The sequence below is a fragment of the Mixophyes fleayi genome, chromosome 2 (assembly GCF_038048845.1).
Source record: "Mixophyes fleayi isolate aMixFle1 chromosome 2, aMixFle1.hap1, whole genome shotgun sequence".
Classification (NCBI taxonomy): domain Eukaryota; kingdom Metazoa; phylum Chordata; class Amphibia; order Anura; family Limnodynastidae; genus Mixophyes; species Mixophyes fleayi.
This window is the reverse complement of record NC_134403.1, coordinates 44844003-44864542: the sequence shown is the minus strand read 5'-3', so window position 1 is coordinate 44864542 and position 20540 is coordinate 44844003. Positions and strand designations below refer to the sequence as shown.

The 20540-nt window shown below is 43.5% G+C and overlaps 1 protein-coding gene across 1 annotated transcript in view; it reads left to right on the top strand.

Moving 5' to 3' along the window:
* The first annotated feature begins 1059 nt into the window (after positions 1-1059).
* The window catches only part of ZC3H12C (zinc finger CCCH-type containing 12C), a 136956-nt gene continuing 117475 nt past the window's right edge, over positions 1060-20540 (top strand). Inside the window, exons 1-2 of the mRNA XM_075198892.1 lie at positions 1060-1271; positions 2283-2361. The gene's annotated coding sequence lies outside the window, so the exon portion shown is untranslated. The remainder of the gene's footprint in view (positions 1272-2282; positions 2362-20540) is intronic.

Below are 20540 nucleotides of genomic sequence, written 5' to 3'. Positions count from 1 at the left end.
AACACCAGGAGACGTGGTAGGTCAGGTGGGAGCCAGAGTCTATAAAGACTCTGGTTTCCTCCTGTGATAGCGTGTCTGGAGCCATTTTTAGATGGGACCCAGGAAGGAGGTGGGTGGTCCTGAGTCCCCGGCAAGTAGAGAGGAGAGGGCGTGGCGGATTCCGCAAGGCATCATCATTAAGAACCACTAGAGGGGGAACCAGCCCTAACGTTAAGAGCCAGTTAAGAACCCCTGTAAGGGGAGCAGCCTTTATAGCTTATTGCCCAGTGAGCAGCCCATCCCTTTGTTTAGTAAGGTGAAATAGGCAGTCCTAATAGGAGGAACCCCACTGTGAAGAGGCAGCAAAAACTAAGGGGGTGGGGATAGGGGTACCCCAGAAGAGGCACAATTGCAGAGAGAGAGCAAGCAGTGGTGCATCACTAGTCTTTTAAAGATGGTAGAACCTTTGGCTGGAAAGCTACTGCAGAAGTTTGCTTGGAAAAGAGAGGCATGGATATGGAGGATTTGCAGCCAAAGACCCTAGACAGGGGTGAGTGAGAAAACATATGTATGACAGCAGTGAAGAAAAAGAGCCCCTAAAATAGTTCCGAGCGAGTAGTGTCAGCACCCGGAAAGAGAGTTCATGGCCAGATGCCCCGTGAGACTGAGTTATGTGCCCTAAGCAGGAGGTAGAGTGCCATGTAAAGCAGTGCGGTTGGACTCTGCAGTCAGGGGAGTACTGGGAGTCCGAAGTCAGTGTGTGATTATAAGCAGGTGATGCAGAAATCCCTGACAACTGGGATGTGTAACAACTACAAAATAATCTGAAAGTGTCCCCTTAACAGTTATCCCCAGTAACCATCAGAGAGATGATGGGAGGTCCTGTATAGTGGGAAAGCACCCGGCAGGGCCGCCGAGAGGGGGGGGGAGCGGGTACTAATTACCCGGGCCCGGCATGTCAGGGGGCCCGGCCCGGGCCCTTGCGCTGCTGATTTTTTTCAATTTTTTAATTTTTCTTTTCAAAACGTTTTTTTTCCTTTCCTTTTTTTTTTTTTTTTTGGCGGGGGGGGGGGGGGGGGGGGCTCGGTCGTTGGTGGGGGGAGCAGGCTAGTTTAAAAAAAAAAAAAACATACTCACCTGATCGCGGAGCCGGCATCCCTCCTCTCTGCTGCTCTGTGCTCTATTCAGACTGTCTGAATGCTGGGTGTGATGTCATCATGTCATGCCCAGCATTCAGTCAGTCTGGAGCAATGGAGCACAGAGCAGCAGAGAAGACCAAGAGAGGAGAAAAGGTAAGTGAAGGGAGGAAAACGAGGGGGGCACAGAGGGGTTAAAAAACGGGGGGGGGGGGGGGCAGCATGACAGAGGGGTTAAAAAATGAGGGGGAGCACAAAGGGGTTAAAAAACGGGGGGGCAGCATGACAGAGGGGTTAAAAAATGAGGGGGCACAAAGGGGTTAAAAAACGGGGGGGCAGCATGACAGAGGGGTTAAAAAATAAGGGGGGGCACAGAGGGGTTAAAAAAACGGGGAAGCAGCATGTCAGAGGAGTTAAAAACGGGGAAGCAGCATGTCAGAGGGGTTAAAAAATTAGGGGGAGCACAGAGGGGTTAAAAAACGGGAAAGCAGCATGTCAAAGGGGTTAAAAACGGGGAAGCAGCATGTCAGAGGGGTTAAAAAATGAGGGGGAGCACAGAGGGGTTAAAAAATGGGAAAGCAGCATGTCAGAGGGGTTAAAAATTGAGGGGGGAGCACAGAGGGGTTAAAAAACGGGAAAGCAGCATGTCAGAGGGGTTAAAAAATGAGAGGGGCACAGATGGGTTAAAAAATGGGAAAGCAGCATGTCAGAGGGGTTAAAAATTGAGGGGGGAGCACAGAGGGGTTAAAAAATGGGAAAGCAGCATGACAGAGGGGGTGAAAAAATGAGAGGGGCACAGATGGGTTAAAAAACGGGGCAGTATGGCACAGTGGGGTTAATAAACAGGGGTCAGCATGGCACAGTGGGGTTAAAAAATGGTGGGCAGCATGACACAGTGGGGTTACAAAGGGGGGGGGGAGGCATGGCACAGTGGGATTGAAAAAGGGGGGGAGCAGCATAGTATAGTCTGATGAAGGGGAGCCAGATGAAGGGGGCAAAAACAGCATGGAGGGCACAGTGTGATCATAAGGCATGGCGATGATGAAGGGGCACATTATTGTAATATTGGAGCTGGAGGAAGGCCTAATTATTAATCGTGGGTGCTATTGATTTAACGCTGGGGCTGGCTGTAATTTTCTAAATGTAGCCATTTTTTTTTCAAAATAGGTCCTTCAACATTTCTGGATCCGGACAAGCCACAACTAAAGAAAGCAGCAGCCACAGGTGGAGAAAGTGAGAAGAACAGGTAGGAGAGAGCAGCACAGTGTGTGAAATGTTGTGATTCTAGTAGGGACAATACCAATTTTTGGTGAATGTTGTGTCCAATGTAAGGTGTAGGCCAAGACTGAACTGTTTGTGTACACACTGCATTGTTTGTATACTACCCTGTGGTGGTAGATGTCCTGAAAGTCAGGAGTGCTTAAACATATGTGACGCTCCGGCGAATTGAGAGCCTAGTGGTTTTTATGTTAGCCACGCCCCAATGGCAAGTTTGCCACGCCCCCAAATGCATGACCGCACCTCCCAAAATTTTTGCACTGCCATTTGGCTAGCCACGCCCCTGAATATATGACCATATACCTAATTCTTTTTGCGCCGCCGTAAGGCGGCGCAAAAAAATTTTGGGGCTTACTTCACTATGAGGGGGGCCCCATGAATTTGTTGTACCCGGGCCCTGAATTCTTCTTGGCAGCCCTGGCACCCGGTACAGCAGCAGTAGCAGCCCCCTTGGAAAGTACCCATACAACGAGGGGGGTGCTGTGTTGCGGCGGCATGGCTGAAAGTTGGAAAAGAGGGTCCCTGAGGTAGGGGATGGTGTGCATTAGTGAGGTGCAAGAACCTCTGAACCATGCCAACCATCTGCCTGTATATAAATATCTTTTAAATATTGGCCACACAGTGCATATTTTAATCCATATTCATTGTATAATTTTATATTGTATTTATTATATTTACTACATATCGGGGTGGACATATTCACATGTATTAGGCCTCACTCTGCGCCATTTAACTTTTGTTGTTAGGTTAAACTGTATGGTTGCGTTTGATCATAAATGTCAACGATACAATATTGATGATGCTGTGTTCCTTTAAAACAAATGGTTGATAAGATGAAGCGGGTCCCAATGTTCAAAAACAGTCCACTTTCACCTCCGCCATACATGTATACAAAATAAATGGAATTGATTTCAATCCAATATTCTTTTCAAAGTGAACATTCCTAATTGTATTATAAAATGTTGCTTCCCATTCACATGTGTAATTTAAGTTGAGCAAATAATAAAAAAAGATAAATATATATTCTATATTGATTGCTATTATGCCTGCTGTGAATAAACACCCCCCGTCATAGAACATACAGTGGTCAATTGAGAGATGTTGGACTTTCAAGCACCTCTTATGGCCTATAAATTGATTTGAGCAGCTTCCACTTTTGTATTTGTCTGAGAGGCATGTTGGTGTCAGTAGCTGAGAGGGGGTACTGGCACTGAATTGCTGTTTGGAGGCTTCTGGGGTACCTCTTTGGTAAGTTGGCTCTCAATTTAAAAACACATATGTATGGCCCAAATATATGGGACTCTCATTGTTTAGAGTAGGACCATCCTATTAGCAAAAGCGCCTTGGCGTGGCAGGATGGCTTAAACATACATTTGCAAATGTGTGCAACAAAGACTTTTGCATTTTTATCTACAGTAGAAATGGCAGATCTGTTGCTGGCTATAGCAGTGTGCTGGGGGAAAAAATGTTGTGTGTATGTTCCTTGCAGGATAACCCCACCCTTTCAAGCACCTCTTATGGCCTATAAATTGATTTGAGCAGCTTCCACTTTTGTATTTGTCTGAGAGGCATGTTGGTGTCAGTAGCTGAGAGGGGGTACTGGCACTGAATTGCTGTTTGGAGGCTTCTGGGGTACCTCTTTGGTAAGTTGGCTCTCAATTTAAAAACACATATGTATGGCCCAAATATATGGGACTCTCATTGTTTAGAGTAGGACCATCCTATTAGCAAAAGCGCCTTGGCGTGGCAGGATGGCTTAAACATACATTTGCAAATGTGTGCAACAAAGACTTTTGCATTTTTATCTACAGTAGAAATGGCAGATCTGTTGCTGGCTATAGCAGTGTGCTGGGGGAAAAAATGTTGTGTGTATGTTCCTTGCAGGATAACCCCACCCTTTCAAGCACCTCTTATGGCCTATAAATTGATTTGAGCAGCTTCCACTTTTGTATTTGTCTGAGAGGCATGTTGGTGTCAGTAGCTGAGAGGGGGTACTGGCACTGAATTGCTGTTTGGAGGCTTCTGGGGTACCTCTTTGGTAAGTTGGCTCTCAATTTAAAAACACATATGTATGGCCCAAATATATGGGACTCTCATTGTTTAGAGTAGGACCATCCTATTAGCAAAAGCGCCTTGGCGTGGCAGGATGGCTTAAACATACATTTGCAAATGTGTGCAACAAAGACTTTTGCATTTTTATCTACAGTAGAAATGGCAGATCTGTTGCTGGCTATAGCAGTGTGCTGGGGGGAAAAATGTTGTGTGTATGTTCCTTGCAGGATAACCCCACCCTTTCAAGCACCTCTTATGGCCTATAAATTGATTTGAGCAGCTTCCACTTTTGTAGATGTTGGACTATGCCAAGTGATAATTACTGTAGATTCACTGATCACCTGCAGCTCTGTTCTAATGTATTCATCTCCAAGTATGTGATACGAAAAACTGAGGAGCACATTCAGTCTGTCACAGGACACAGTTCCAAGAATTATGGAATTGGGAAATAACAGCATCTCTCCAATATGTAATAAAAAAATGTATATTGAGTATATTAAGCATTTAAATAACAGTCTGGAAAAAGTATGTATTTGAGGTAAACTACTATATTGGTTTTTCTTGAATGTCAACGCTTTGTTTACTTAGTAAATCTTTCCAAATTTGATGATTGTAAGCTGCTAAAGGCACTGACTTGAATTAATATGACATTGTAATTATTTTTTACTTCTGTAAATACATAAATATGAGAACATTTCTGCAATCACAACATTTTATTTGATCTCCGTATACACATTAAGGGCCTCATGTAGAGTTGAACGCATTTTACGCAAAATGTGTCTGAACAAAATGACAGAATTACGTTTATGCTGAGCTGCTCCTATCTTAAGATACAAGTGAGTCAGTGCACTAAGTTTAATGTGCCTGCTGCATGAACATATGTACATATACACAAGTGTATAATGATGTGGTAGAGGCGTCAGTCGTTATCATTAATTGATGATGACGACTGTCGTTTAATATTTAAACAAATAAATATATTTCATCAAAGTGAATTAAGCACCAGCGCTCATAGTCTGAGCTGGTTGCGGCAATTGCGTGGGTAAGTGCAGCGTGGCGATCCCCGTCAAAAGTCGCAAGCAACAGCACGCTATGACCGGCTGGGCTGGTCGCACAAGAACGGGAAACCTGCAATGTGGGGCCCCCAGGGTTTGTGGAAGTCTTTATTCACACCTCCCTACTGTCCCGATTTCAGTGGAACAATACCGATTTTAGGGTTCTGTTGTCCCACGGATGGGAATGCTGGGGGAAAGTGAGATATCTAATAGGCAGCCGAGCGATTTACATCGCTAGGCAGCCCTCGGGGGGGCGTGGACACACCTCATTGTGGCACGGACAGGCAAATGTAACGCCTGCGGGAGAACAGAACAGATACACACAGATGTCTTACCTTCTAAACGATAAACCACCTACACTCCATTTTAGATGGATCTGCATCTGCATCTCAGCACAGTCTTCAGTGAAGGTCTGGCTCCTGTAAGGGAGTACACTAAACGAGACAGGTGCATACAAAATAACAAACAGTTTGGTACCTGCCAGTGACCACCTCACCAATGATCCCTACTTCTTATCTGGGAGCGGACCAATCCTGCTAGAGCTGACCCATCCTGGGCCATCAGTATCGGCTGAGACACAGCTGCTCAGCAGGCCTCTGCCCTCCACCTGAATCCCGGATGTTAAGCTTGCCTTGTCTTGGGGCTCAGGGCTTTATGTACCCTTCCGACCGGATAGAGGAGCTTTGTATGCTACTCTCAACCTACTGCTACTTAATAGGGACCCAATGTCCTCAATCCGCAAGGACCGAGTGCTTGGGTGCACTATCAGGACTAGTGTCCTCTTCCTAATTAGAGCATAACACTCTTCTAGTCTGTCAGGGCCTTACGCCCTACTAGCGCTCCAGGGCCTTGCACCCTGTCTAAACTCAAGGGCTTTTGCGCCCACTTTACCTCTAAAGGCCTTGTGCCCTGCAACTAACTATGGCCTTGCACCCTATCTAATAAGGGCCGTATGCCCCCTAACTGCCTAGGGGCTTTGTGCCCCAAGTTACTACCTAACGGGCCTTGTGCCAAACTCTAACTAAAGGACCTTGTGCTCTAACTAATGGCCTTGTACTCAAGCTACCTATGGGTCTTGCACCCACAAACTATCGTAGGGGCCTTGTGCCCCAACTAGCTACAGGAGCCTGGTGCCCCTTCCCTAACTATAAAGGGTCTGGTGCCCAATGACTCTACCTTTGGGCTAGTGTCCAAATACCCTAACTGAGCCTTGTGCCCCCTTACCTTGCCAACGGGCCTAGTGCCCAAACTGTGCACACGAGCCTTGTGCCCAACCTACAGGACTAATAGCGTCTTCCAGACCCTCCAGCTGGCGGCTTCTCCATTTTGGCTCTTATGTCCCCGCTGTCCTCTTGGCAAGGGTGCTCTTAGCCCTTACAAGGACTCCTCATCGTTGATATCTTCTTTCTCTTGATTCTTCCGGCGTTTTCCTTTCTTGACTTGCCGTCCTCTTCTCGTAGCAGGGTAGCTCTTAACCCTTACAAGGGCTCCCTGTTACTTCCGCCGCCGCCTGTTCTTCTGGGTGTCCTCCGGCGTCCTCTTCTCACTGCTCTGCCATCGGACTGATTCCAAGATGGCAGCGTCCAGTGGCTTATATAGCCACGGGTGCGCTGCCATCACGCAGACGCTGCGTGGTAACTCGACACACTGGTAACTCGGACACTGGAGCTCTCGGTGAGCCCTTCATAGCCCCATCAAAACATGACCCCACGCCTCCTTTCCCACTCCCAACGACTGGCATGTTGGGAGATATGCTTTATTTAAACAAAATACTTTTCACAGTGTTCTTTTTTTACCAGTATTCTTTCATGTGGCACTATAGGTCCCAGTGGGCCACTGTTGATACGGCATGCTGGTGCTTATAGTCATACAAGCACCATCATGCTCTGACGATCAAGGGTATACTGACACTTGGATTTCTGCAAAAGGCAGCTTAACCAAACAGTTTATAGCTGCCAGGGTTTGCTGGGACAAGTAGTGCCACACCCAAACATTTTCATTTCTTACATTTAACTTAACATTTAACTGGAATGGATGAAGAGCCCTAGAGCGTTCAGCACAGAGCTGTTTTTTTCTAAGGGGGTTCCCTTTTTTTTGCGGACTCATTTCCCTTAGGGAATTATGACAGGAGGACTACATGCTGCAGGTTTCACTGTTATAATGTGGCCGGCTCTGTCTGTTATAGCCTGGGACAGTGGGGGGAGTAGGGTGCCTCTTTTTTTTTGAGAATTTTTTAAAAAAAAAAAATTACACACAGCAAAGGTCTGTAATGATGATGATGATGATGATGAGTATTAATATTTGCTTCAGTGGTAGAATACCTGCAACTGGTAGTTCTTGACAGGCCTATCAGTGGCTTTATTTGCCTCTAACTATAGAGCAGTTATGTATACATGACTTTACCGTACTTAGCCTGCGGTTGGTCACCCCTCCCCTATTCCGTCTCTACGGGAAGCAAGGAGGCTCAGGTCAGAAATACGCAATAAGCATTATATGGATGCAGGGATATGCATTTTGGCGAGTATGCATGTAAAAAGCGGGGCTTGCATCCAATTCAAAATGAGTCCCAGTATGAGTAGTTGTCTCTTACCTGGTCCTTAAAGAAGTGTCTAATTTTATTGATTATAAGAAGATCTCACCTGCTTTCTTACAAAACCATCACTTAAATGTAAAGTCTCGTTGTTCTGTTGCTTTCTGACATAGAGCAAGGCGTTTCAGACCATATAAAACTTAATGTGGGTGCATTCCTAACTACCCAACAGCCATCTGGCACTGAGGCAGAGTTTTACCTAAATAGGATAACAATGCACAGTTTCGGGTGACACCTTTCCCTGGGGTATGACAGCAAGCCAATAATTGCTCCACTTATTTATTTTATTCTCAATGGCCAGTGCCAGCTCTGCTTTTAAAATACTGATGGCAATACCGTTTCCAAGGCTTTCTGGTGTTACTGAGCATTCTGATTTGTAATACTGTTCATGTGACCTGTGAAGCTGACAGTAGAGCTGATATGAGTTGTATGGATTACCACCTCCCCATTAGATTATATCAGACCAAGAAAGAAAGAAGATTGTAGATAAGTATTTTTATACTGCAAAAATGATGTATTCATTTTTTTTTTAACCTGGATCACTACTATTTTATTATTTTCTTTCTTCTACACTATGACTTGGACTCTATTGGTATATAGCACAATTATAGAGTGTTAGTAACTTCCATAGCCAAGAAGTTGTTGGGAGCCAGTTCATAAGGACAGATGAGATGGATATGATCATCAGTTTACATAAGTAAGTGAATAAATAAGTAAGATGAGGGCGCTTATGCAACTCACAGGGAATACTCTTACACATATAGCTGGTACTCACAAAGAACATGGGGTCACCCCTTGCAATTATAGAAATGGAATTTAATCTTCAGTTGCCACCAGACTGTTGTGCAGTACGTGAAATGAATGCTACCAAAATTGCACTTAATTTGTCTAATGCAAGGCAGACATAGGGGCATATTCAATTGTCACCGTTTTCCGCGGCATTAAAACTATTACCGTTATTACGGTAATAGTTAGCTGTATTTCAGCTCGCGGCTCAGGGAGCTGCGAGCTGAAATCCAGCGCGAAAAGTACCGTAATAATGTTTTTTACGCGCACTATTACCGTAATAACGGTGCCGCGAGATTTTCTGCGTTTCCGCCATCAATTGAATATGCCCCTAAGTATCATAGTATCATATCTGATGCTTTGATTAACATTTTTCTACACTTTATTGAATACCCCCATTCCATCACTGGCTTTCTTCATGAAGACACTTGTGCTGTAGTTGCCTTTTTTGAGATCCTCGTCACTAATGTATTTAGTATGTAATGCTTGTTTGGAAAGGCTGAACCTTGTAAAGGTGAAGCTAAGGTCATTGAATGGATAAGTGTTCCTAGTGCAAACCTCAGTAGACCAAGTCCATGCTAAAGGTTAATATTTAACCTCTGGTGGTGTAATAAATGTGACAATACAACACATGATGCAAGCAGTAAAAGAGCTCACAATTTAAAGCCTCCTACATTGAAACCTCCTATTTTAGGGCTAAAGGCAATGAATATAGTATAGGATGTGGTGATGGAAGTGGCCATGTGGTGGTGGGAAGAAACAATGAAGGGGTAAACAAAGAAAAAACAATGCTCATTGAAGAAAGGAATGTGGTTCTAGGTGACATATGGAATAGATTGATGTTTTTTTAGGACATATATTCCTTATATAAGTATGATGGTCATATATTCTCTATCTGTAAGACTGTCTTTTCTTTTTAAAATCTTCAATTCAATTGTCTTTATATAATTAAACGAACAGCGTTCTAATGTTTGAAGAGTGACGCAACTTAAGAGGCTTGATATACAATTACAATTTCTATCATCATGGTATAAATGTCTATTTTATAGTATCATTGTGGGCCTGATTTAAAGTTATAAGCAAAGAAATATAGGCCTAGGCAAAACCATGTCACTCTACGGGGGGAGAGGGGTGTGCATTGTTGAGTTGGAAGGAGTTTGTCCTACCTTAACTCTATTTTGCAGTATAAAAATAAAACTGTACAGGATTTGTGTGCTACATGCAAAGGCAGCCAGTAATTTCCCAGCATGTAATGTTTTTTTTAAATAAATGTATTTGCACCCCTTGCAGGGCAAAATGGTTTTTCCTAAAACAGATCTGAAAGTTATTTTGCTTTGCCCGGAATGTTTATACGTCAATCAAGTTGATTTCTAAGGTGTTGGGAATATTGTAAGATGCTGATTTATATAATTTTCCTCAATTCGCTTGGCTAGTTCCAGGTTACAATGTGTGGCTTAGCACTCGTGCACTTAGAGTATATTTGCAGGTTGAGTATAATAGAGTAATAGAATAATAGAGTATATTTGCAGGTTTCACTTACTCCTATTCAGTTCAGCAGAATAAATTGCTGCAGATTTTGTCCATAAAGAAGGTTTACTAAGCTAGAATTAGTTGTCTGACTGCAAGATATTAGCTGGAAAATAAATGTATTAAATATGTTTATTTTTTATTTATACAATGCCAACATGTTTATCTGATGTGTTCTATTTTGATTATACCAAGTTGAGCCCTTGACTTCATCGGCATATTAAAGACACGTTAACCAGATTTATTTAAAGCTTTCAAAGTTATTTTAAATAATTATAAAGAATATACTTATAAAAAGTATGTACAGAAAGGCTCCTGTTTATTCTTTTACTTTCATAACATACATTTGTTTAGAGGAGATGAAGACGGGAGGCAGGGGGGTGGGGGGGGGGGGAGACAGGAGGCAGGGGGTGGGGGGGCAGAAGCTACCATAGAGGACCACGCAAGGCTGCCTGCTGTGTGTACTGTAAATACTGTCTTGAACACAATACAACACAAACATAGAAGGTTAGTGTTCCTTCAGAAAGGTTGCAGATAGTTTTATGTGAAGCAAATTGCCGCTTCTCACCAGCAGCTTCTGCCATCAATCTGTAGCTGTGAAGTGTTGAGTTTCTGATGCAACACCAGGCTGATGCAGTTCAAGATCTGATATTGTACAGAGCGGCGCCTGCATTTCGCTTTAAGTTGCTATCTCCTGCATTGACCTTTAGTATGTTAGTGCGTAATAGTATGTATTTTAGCTGTTAGAGTGTTAATGTTGTAAACACAGCTCTAGCGTCATGGGCCAACTAATTTCCCAAGGGGGTAATAACTCGATATGTCAACACTCAGCAAATTCTACTTATATGCCCAAAATTGCAATACCCATCTTTTGGACAACTATATACAGAACCCTACATATAATGGCACATATGTTTCACTGGCTGCCAAAAAGGAAACCAGTTATCCTACAAAAAAGGAAGACACAAAGCAGTATACACCAACAACAAACATTTTGATAAAAAAACATATTTGGAAAAAATGCCTAAGCTGTTGATACTGGTGGAACTGAGATTGATCACAGGGTGCATGCGGACAGCCACGGGTCTCTGTGTGGAAGGCAGTCAAAGAAAGGAGCAGATAGGGGAGCCACCCATCACTGCCGATTCTATGTCTACCCAAACTGTGGTCCCAAGGGGGGGTGTCATTGAATGCGATGGACCAATCTGGCTATGTAATAATACTTGCGGAAGCTAGGGATGGCTAGGCCACCGACAGTAGTGGATTGCTGGAGGATACTAGTTGGAATTTGTGGATGATTACTGGACCATACTGATTTTTTTTAACTTGGATAAGTTCAAAGGGGGGATTTTGATATCCAGGACGTGGAAGAGGTATAATAGTCTGGGCAGTACATTCATTTTCATGGAGGTGACCATTCCATATTATCATAAGCCTATCCCAGGTCATATTGTTCTTAATAAAATTGGTTAAAGGAGGATAGTTGACCTGATAGAGATTCTCTACTTTCTTGTTGAGGGCAACTCCCAAAAATTTTATGTGAGTAGAGTTCTAATGAAAAGGAAAATTGAGTTCTATGAGTTCTCTTTGTTTAAAAATATAAAAAATTCAGAATTTTCGTCTTGGTAGCGTTAATTTTAAAATTAGAAAGAACTGAGAAGTGGTGGATCTCACAGAATAGGTTTGGAAGTGAAATCAAAGGATTTGTTACTGTAAGAAGGATATTATCTGTGTAGAGAGCAACCTTGTGCTTACCAGAAGCCAGCACTATACCAGAAATATCGGGATTCAAGCGAATTTTGATGGCCAGCGGTTCAATGGAAAGGGCAAATATAAGAGGAGATAGTGGCCATCCCTGTTGAGTTCCGTTGAACACCCGAAAGGTAGGAGAGAAGCACTCATTCACCAGGACTGACGTAGTGGAGTTGCGGTATAGTGCCAAGACATCTGCAAGGGATTTATCTCGGAAACCATATGAAGCAAGGGCTCTCATCATAAGGGGCCACCCAATGCAGTCTAATACTTTTTTGGCATCTAGAGAAAGGAAGAGAGATGACAAACTGTGCTCATTGACGTGGTGGATTAAATCAATGATTCATCTGGTGTTGTCCGCCACTTTTCAGCAAGGGACAAAGCCAACTTGATTTGGGTGGATTAAGGATGAAACGATGATGTTGACCCTGTTCGCCAGAACCTTAGAAAAGATTTTGAGATCAACATTCAATAAGGAGATAGGACAATAATTGCTATATAGAGAGATGGATATTTACTTTCATTAGGGATAAACTGATATTGTGGCGTAGTCCCTCCATCCAAAATCAAGTTGAATAGGGAAGTAAGTTTAGAGGTCAGGAGACTAGCAAACTTCTTTTAGTATGAGGCCTGGAAGCCATCTGGACCTGGGATGGAGGCAACTTTCATTGAGCGTCTACAGTCTCTTCTTTCAAAATATCAGAACCAAGTAGCTTCACCACCTCAGAAGAGAGCTTGGGGAGATTACATGAGTGCAGGTAATCATCAATCCTGAGTGCAAGAACGGGGAGGAGGGTGGGAGGCATCTAAGTAATATAACACCAACCTTATAAAGAGAGGGGTGCCTTTAGAGAGATAATTATAATAATAAATTAGATAAAATATCAATACAGATACTGCAGAGTTTGAATGGCAGTATAAATTTTAATAATTAATAAACAACTCACATATATATAATTCAATAAATTAATATATCACAATAACAATTAAAATTAAAAAATAAATTAAACACCACACATATATATAATACCAATATGAGCAGATTCATATATAATGGTGTCCAGAAAGAAATGGGTTTATCTCCTTGGAGCAGCTTGTTGCTAATATATTCCTGCTAAGGGTACTCTATAAACACCATCACAGAGAAGAATTTTTAAAACAATCCAAAAGTGAGTGACCAGTACTTCAGTATTTTCCACTCAGATGTTAATTGTATCTAGGTTTGTTTCTCAGTAAGCTGAGTCTGCTTATTCAATCGCGCACAGAAAAAGTTTTTCAGGATTTTCATCCCTAAGACAGAGTGCGACATTAGATAAACTTTTTAATAGGTTCCTAAAATATTTATGATATAACTGATTTAGTGAATCATAAACGCTTGAGAGTTATTAATCTTCATCTTTCATGTATGATATAAGTTATATAAATTAGAATAGAAATTTTGAAATTTCTTGACTCTCATCTAAAATTTGCCAGCCAGCCCCTGTCAGCCATTCAGTGTTAAGGGATATTATCCTTGGTTTTAGTGGATTCCAGGCTAGTTGGCCATCCACTAGTGGTTTAGTACTAGTCTGTGCTTTCTCTGCTGCTGTTTTCAGTTCTAATTAAACTGTTTTCATTTTGTCAAATTCACAAAGGTGTCCGTGTTTTATTTTCAATGTTAGAGTGATAAGTTTGACATGTTATAAGAGGTCTATTGTGCAGAAGAGGGAAGCATCAACATTATGTAGTTTAAGAACACAGACCCCTTGATTTATTAAATGGCTAACTCTATTATTATTATTATTATTATTATTATTATTATTATTATTATTATTATCTTTTATTTATGAGGGCCACAAAGGGTCCGCAGCACCGTACATAGAGCATGGGACAACAGTACAGGGTAACAGTACACGCACAAGCTGCACAGGCAAAGAGATAAAAGTGACTTCCAGCGCACAGATAGAATGGGAAGGGAAGGAGGGAGGTAGGGAGCCTGTGCCCACTAGTGTGGGCGCCACTAACAGGATGAAGGCAAAGATGGAGATGCAAATGCAAGGGAGAAGAGGAGAGACAAGAGCAGAAAAGAGGGTGGGGAGGAAGAGGATATGAGGATAGAGGGCCCTGCTCAAGGGAGCTTACAATTTAAATCTATTAGTGCTTTTTATAGTCTTTCACTATCTTTCTTTAAAGCAATTTTCCATTTGCTTTAGAATTTAAGCTTAACAATGGAGATATGGTAGATATCTGCATTGCCTAGCAGTGATGAATGCTTACTTACATGTAACTGCAGGTGAGTATTTTCCTAAACTGGATAGCATTGCGGGCAGCATTTGCTTGATGGGATATACAGAAATGTGAAGAGGGACCCTGTGGCTGTCGTGCTCAGGAAGAGGGTGAAGAAATAAGAGACTGCAAGATACTCACCGGTCCTGCGTTCCAGCGGTGTGATGTCAGCGCACCGTCGGCTATTTATGGCACCGGCCACCATCATGTTTCAGTCAGTTCGCTGGTGGAGGAAAAGGAAGAGGATGTTATGGGACATCCAGCGGCGGAGAAGCCGGAGACGCCAGCGGAAGTGGCAGGCAGCCCTTGGAAGTACTGTGAGCTACCATGCCACGTGAAGACGCCGCGGCAAGAGAAGGAGCAGGTGAGGCAATCATCAGCAGGGAACCCTTGCAAAGGCTAAGAGCACCCCTGCCATGAAAGCAGTGGGAGTCAGAGCACCGAACCGTAGAAGAGGTGTTGCTGGCTGGAGGATCTGGAAGATCCAGGGACGACAATGTTGGGACAAGTTGAGAGTACTGTGTGGAGCAGGTGAGTATAAAACCCTCAGTTAGGTCAGGCATTAGGCCCTTAGCTAGTAAGTGCTGGGCACTAGGCCCATAGTCAGGAAGGGGGAGCAGCCCCGTCATCCATGGCATAAGGCCCCTTAGTTAGAGAGACAGGGACACAAGGCCCCATAGTTAGCGAGAAGGGGGCACAAGGCCCCATAGGTAAAGAGAGGGGGTGCACAAGGCCCCAGTGGTAGCACTTGAGCATAAGGCTCAATAGGTAGGTGTAACAGGGCGCAAGGCTCTTGAGTTAGCAGGGCGCAAGGCCCTTGAGCGTAACAGGGTGCAAAGCCCTTGTGTTTACCAGGATGCAGGGCCCTTGACAGCGTGGCAGGGTGCAAGGCCCTTGAGACCGTAGCAGGGCGAAAGGCCCTTGAGAGCATAGCAGGGTGCAAAGCCCTCTATCCTTCCGAAAAGGCACCTAAAGTCCTGAGTCCCAAGACAAGGCAGGCTTAACAGCCATGGTCCCGTGAAGCCACAGAGTTCCAGTAGACCCAGGCAGCCGAGGACATGTGAGTGGGAGGGTTCCGTTCGAGGAGAAGAAAGATATGGTGCATCTTGTAGTGGTCCCTCAGGATTGGGTGAGTACCTGGGGTGTTGGGGAAGGGATTGTTTTGTGTGGCTTGGTCTCCCTTGTTTTACAGGCATTGGTTGTTAGACAAGGTCTTTGGAAGACCCCTGCGAGTGAGAACCTCTGGAGTAGCAGGGATAGAAGGAGTTGCCGTCGTAGACCCGCTTCTGTGAGTATAGCCCGGCAAGTATCTCAGAAAGGGAGTTGCTATAGGTGAACATCTGAAGAAGCAGTTCTAGTAGTTGAGGATCACATATACACTGCTCTGGTGGAGCAGCAGGAAATTTCATTGACCAGGGAATTGCACAGAGGCAATCCACTGTTTCTTTGGAAACCCCAATCTGCATTTCGGGTTTGGATGCAACCTTGCTCTCCTGAGGACCCAAAAGACTGAAAATTACCCCTCTTACATTACAGGTGGGATGTCTGTATTCTAAGGTTATCTCCTTCTATATTGTTAGATCTCCCAATAATCCCTTAATTTGGGGGTTTCTGTGGCTCTTTCAACATAACCCACAGATTGGCCATATGGACAGCCGCTTACAGTATGTGCCCTTATGTTTGTTATGTGGTAGTCTCTGCCAAATGTTCAGTCAGTTACCAGCACTCTGTTTGCTAAACGGCAGTCGTTATCCTAAGATCGTATATCTGCATGATGTCTGTCACTGCACTTCAGACCTTTGCCTAACAACCACAGTAGCATCCTCTCAGCTCATGCAGCCAGCGTCATGTTGATTCAGCTGGTTGCTAGGTAACTAACAACAAGCCTCTCTTCAGCTCTTTAAAATAAAAATAAATAAAAGTAGATAAAAATTCAAACAGATAAATATAAAAATTAAATTAACAGAAAATATTAATAAAAATAAATATAAATAAATATATATAAAAATATAAAAATACTGGTGATAATTCCTGCTTGACCTAGTGTGCCTTGTATCCTGACCTGTTCTGTTATCAGTGTTTGACCTGAATTGTTTAAAGGATTCTGCTGTCTTATCCACTCCTGACCCTTGGCTTGTTAAACGGATCTGCATATATAAGTAAAGTGGGTTCCTATAGGTGAACATCTCGAGGAGTGGTTCTAGTAGATGAGGATCACATTTACATTGCCCTAAACACATGTATCACGCCTGTATCCTGTCTAGTTTCAAGTGTCTTAGTCCCTGGGTGAGAAAGTGCCCTAAGTATTTAACTGTCATCTGGCATGACTGTAACTTATCCTTAGAAACCTTGTGTTCTGTTTTTGAGAGATTTAACAACTGTTTAGTGTCAGATAAGGAGAACATTAACTAATCAGAACACAGCAATAAATAATGCACATATTGTGTAAGGACAGATCCATTACGTGGTTGAAAGGATTGTAAACAGTCATGCAAGGGAAAAAACGAGCTGTCAATAAACTCTTTGAGGCAGTCTTGTCTTGTCCATGGATATTGTACCCCTCGAAAGGTGATGGCAAAAAGATACTGACAGTCCAGGTGTAGAGATACAGAGAAAAAAATCAGAACAGAGGTCAATGACATTAAAATGGGTAGAAGTTGAAGGAATTTGCATCAAAATGACAGATTGATTGGGCATATGTGGAATTGGCTTTCAACTACTTTGCTCAGCCCCCTCAAATCCTGCACTAGGCAATAAACCCTAGCCCCACTCTTTTTAACGGGGCAGGTGAGACTACTGGCTATGCTTTTTATACAAATTAAAATACCTTGTAGCAGAAGCCTTTCAATTACTGGGCAGACTCTCAACTCAAATACCGGCTTTAACAGATACTATTGGTGTTTTTGAAGCTTGCCTACCATTATTGGGGATATGTTCACAATTAATCCAGTGTCCTGTCCATCTTTAGTCCATAAGGAACCTTGTATTTTAGAAAGCATATTTTCTACAATTGATACATTCCCATCTATGACAGAATTGAGCATCATTAACTTTGTGGGATTTCAAATATGTCTTGTACTTCCTGAGCAGGGCCGCCATCAGGGGGGTATGGGGGGTACTCTTGTACCGGGCTCGGGGTCACCAGGGAGCCCAGTGGCTCTCTTATACTTTCATTTTCATTCATTCGTTTTTTTTTTTATGCATGTTGTTTTTCCTCCGACCACAAGGGGGCGCCCCGATGGCCGGCAGTGAAGCAGTCCTGGAAGTAAATCACCAGGCTGCTTTTCACTGAGGGTTAGCTGCAGCACAAGCAGGAGGGAGAGAGATCCCATGTAGCTCAACATCCTGGAGGTCAGAGAGGCTGCTCACAGCTCTTCGATTACCAATGAGGAACCGACAACATCAGTGTGAGAGATAAGTTGACTCACATATAGGACTACAGAGCAGTTTTTAGTGTTTGTAGTGTGTGTCACAATTTGAATTGGGGCACTACTGTGTGGCATAATATTATCTGTGGGCACTACTGTGTGGAATAATATTATCTGTGGACACTACTGTGTGGCATAATATTATCTGGGGACACTACTATGTGGCATATTATCTGTGGGCACTACTGTGTGGCATATTATCTGGGGACACTACTATGTGGCATATTATCATCTGGGGTGCACTACTATTATCTGGGTACACTACTATGTGGCATATTATCATCTAGGGTGCACTACTATTATCTGGGGACACTACTGTGTGGCATATTATTATATGGTGACACTACTGTGTGGCATATTATTATCTGGGACACTACTATGTGGCATATTATCATCTGGGGTGCACTACTTGGCATAATATTATCTGGGGACACTACTGTGTGGCATATTATCTGTGGGCACTACTGTGTGGCATAATATTATCTGGGGACGCTACTGTGTAGCATATTATTATCTGGGACACTACTGTGTGGCATATTATCATTTGGAGTGCACTACTTGGCATATTATTATCTGGGACACTACTGTGTGGCATATTATCATCTGGGGTGCACTACTTGGCATAATATTATCTGAGGACACTATTGTGTGGCATACTATCTGTGGGCCCACTGTGTGGCATAATATTATCTGGGGACACTACTGTGTGGCATATTATTATCTGGGGCACTACTGTGTGGCATATTATTATCTGTGGGCACTACTGTGTGGCATATTATCATCTGGGGGCAGTATTGTTTGGCATAATATGTTCCGGGGGCACTTGTTTGGTGTAATGTGATTGATTTGGGGGCAGTATTGTTTGGTGTTATATGAACTGAAGCAGGGGCGGACCCAGACATTTGTCCTACATCGGGCGATTTTAGGGGGGGGGGCGATTTAGGCCCCGCCCCCTTTCTGTGTTCTAAGGCTGCCGGCGGCTGCACAGTATGTGCAGGTCCGTTCAGCAGTGAAAGTGTGCTGTCCCGCTGCTCTGATTGTGATTAAAACACAATCAGAGCAGCTGGGCAGCATACTGTCACTGCTGAACGGACCTGCACAGTGTGCAGCTGTCGGCAGCAAGCCCCTGGTAGGGGCGGCGATCGCCCCGATCGCCCCTCCCTGGATCTGCCACTGAACTGAAGGCACTATTGTTTGGCGTTATATGAACTGGGGGCACTATTAGGCACCCTCCCCCTAGACGTTGCTGTACACGCCCTTCCGGCAGCAAGCTGCGGCACAGAGTATCCCTTGCTCTGTGTCCCTGGGTGCACACCCTAATGAAGTGTTCTGTGCACTCCTATGGGTAAGTGACCTGAACTGAACACTCTGAGACAGTACTGAGCTAATATCAGATCATCATTGGCAACAGAATTTCCTTGTGGAGCAAATCTGCTTGTCAGCCTACTGCATCATCTTTATATATCTTATAACATCCAAAATTGTATTTCATCCTCATTATTTGGTAGTATTTAAGGATTTTATACTTGTTATTATGAGACCATGTTACATGTTTATGATCTGATTCTACTGCAGAACAGTGGTACTCTCATATCTGACAGTGCTGCTGTCCTTGCAGAATTCCAGCACTGGCATCTTTCTTTTATTTCTCTACCTGGTCACTTTTAAGCAGGTACTGTAAGTAAATTCATTAGGTATTGAATGGATTATCCTGCAAATTTGGAAACTCACAGTTCCTTTCTGCAGAGCATTTACTTATTATTTTAACTCTTTATCATCATCATTTATTTATTTATATCGCGCCAACATATTCCTTAGTGCTTTACAATTGGGGGCAAACACAGTAATAAACAAACTGGGTAAAACCATACTTACCTACTTTCTTCAGCTCCCTTCCGGGAGCCAGTCAGTGGAGGGGGGCGTGAGGGGGCGGGGCGGCCAAAATCGCGTCATTCATCGGGAATCGCAGCGTTTGGGATCTAATTCTGCCCACTTCACTAGGAAGTGGGCAGAATTCGGGAGATTGCCACACTCACCCGGGAGTCCGGGAGACTCTCTCAAAATGCGGGAGTCTCCCGGACATTCCGGGAGAGTTGGCAAGTATGGGTAAAACAGACAAAGAGGTGAGAAGGCCCTGCTTGCAAGTTTACAATATATGGAAGGCCCTGCTCACAAACTTACAATATATGGTTTAAATATTATGAACATGTTGTACATATATATGGAACACCAGCATTTTATTCATGCATATCAGTCCCTGTGTAGATTACAATATAATTTACCTACCACATACTCGCACACGTGAGGAGCAATTTAGTCAGAATTCAATGCTTGATGGTATAGGAAGGGGAGAGGGACCTCTGAATGAATGACTTTCTTATAGATAGGAGGCTGGCATGGCCTGTCTGTGCGGTGTGTCAAATGTCTTTTTGTTTACACAATAAAGTCACACTCCTCTTACATGGCAGTTTTCAGTTCTACATTAATAAATACTTGGGGTGTAGCACAATACTTTATAACCTTTCTTTGTGTCTGCTTACTGTGACTCCGCCTACCACTGCGTGTTCCGTTAGCCTCACCTGCCACTTATAACTGATGTGGTTATGGATAATTGAGTTAATCCCGCCTACTTTTGTGTTGGACCAGCCCACTGTTTGGTCCCACCCATGTGAGGCCACTTCCAGAATTTTTT